Consider the following 1,569-nt stretch of genomic DNA (forward strand, 5'->3'; position numbering starts at 1 on the left):
AAACACAGCAGCTTCATGCTACGTGGCTGACTGACTCCATGAGACTTTGGAACTAGAAACTCCCGTAACCGAGAGGCTCCTTCTGCTTTGCAGCTCTCTGTTCAAGCTGCTGGTGCCCCTGCACTTCTCAGGCAGAAGTGCAGGGGTGTGACTGAGAAGGGAGTGACTGGGAGTGCAGGGATGTGACTGGGAAGGGAGCTAAGTGCTAAGGGAGCTGCTGCCAGAGCTGTTCTGTGCTCTCCTGGATGTGAGGAAGAAACCTTTAGACTTGGAGTTATGGATTCCCTGGTGTCTTCCCCAGGCTGACTCTGGTCTTCTCTATCTCTTCAGGCAAGATGTACATCTTTGGAGATGCTAACCACCATCCACTCCAGCCCAGTGCTGAGGGAGCTGCTCCCAGAGATCCTCTGTGCTCTTCTGGAGCAAGTTGGCCACACTGTGGGCAGGACATGCCAATGCCCACAGGGAGCATCCGGAGGAGGCAGATGCGGAAGGGGCAGCTGCGAGCAGTGGGCAACCCTTGCAGGTAAGGAGTAGGCTAAGCCTGCTTTCACAGGTTTGGCCTCACTTCAGGCTAGCTGCCTGCAGGGTGTTCTTGGCCTTGCCAAGGGCTGTGCTGAGCTGTGTTGATCCTGGCAGCTGAAAGAAGCAGGGGGTTGTCTGAGAAGGGCAGAGTCTGAAATGTTAAGGCTGGGAGGGCCTATTTGTTCCTCCAATCTGAGCTCCTCTGAGACAGGCCAGGCAGTTTCAGCCCAGGGAGGGAAAAATAGCTGCCCAATTCTTTCTGTAGTGCATTTGGCTTGGGAGAGTGTCCATGCATCCCTTCTGGCTTCCAGCACTGATTAGTGCAAGGCCCTGCCCTCCCTGTCCCTGTCAGGGGATTGCAAGGCGTGAAAACGAATGGCAGCATCGGTCTGATCTGAGCTGCCTGCCTTGCACAGCAAGTGTCTGAGTAACGGACCTCCCGAGTGACAGGGAGTTGTGGTTCTGCTCTGGCCGCAGCATCTCGTTGCAGTCTGTAAATCTAGGCCTTCTCTCTCCCCGGCTTTCTATGGAGAACCTGGCCTGTGCCATATCTAAGGGCCTTGGGGAGGGAGTAGCTGGAGCCTTCTGCAAAGGGGGAACTTGGCCACTCCTTGAGAGCTCCCAGACACACCATGAGGGGGTATGCCAGCTGGCTAGATAAGATAGGCAGGCTGGATTGCACCTGTGCTCTAGGCAGCGGGATGAGTGGTGGAGGGGGAACTGTCCATGCTGAACCCACACGGTTGTGTGGAGCTGGAGACATGGAGCTTGTGCTCCAAGAGATGATAGCTGCCACCTCAGAGCAACTGAGTGTTGGCAGTGCCCGGCTGGTCCCAGAACTAGTGGTTTTCTCTTGCAGGGCTCTGCTCCTGTTGGGCATTATAACACCCAAATTCATAGGGCAGGTCCTGCAGTGGGTCACTTCCACAACTGAAAAACTGCGTGTTACTGGTACGGCCTTCATCAGCCAGGTAAGGCCCCATAGAGAATGAGCAGTTTGATGAAAAGGCTGCTGTTTGCTGTGCTCTTTTCCTGGGGAGCCCC

This window comes from Alligator sinensis, unplaced genomic scaffold (genome assembly GCF_000455745.1).
Source record: "Alligator sinensis unplaced genomic scaffold, ASM45574v1 scaffold337_1, whole genome shotgun sequence".
Taxonomy (NCBI): Eukaryota; Metazoa; Chordata; order Crocodylia; family Alligatoridae; genus Alligator; species Alligator sinensis.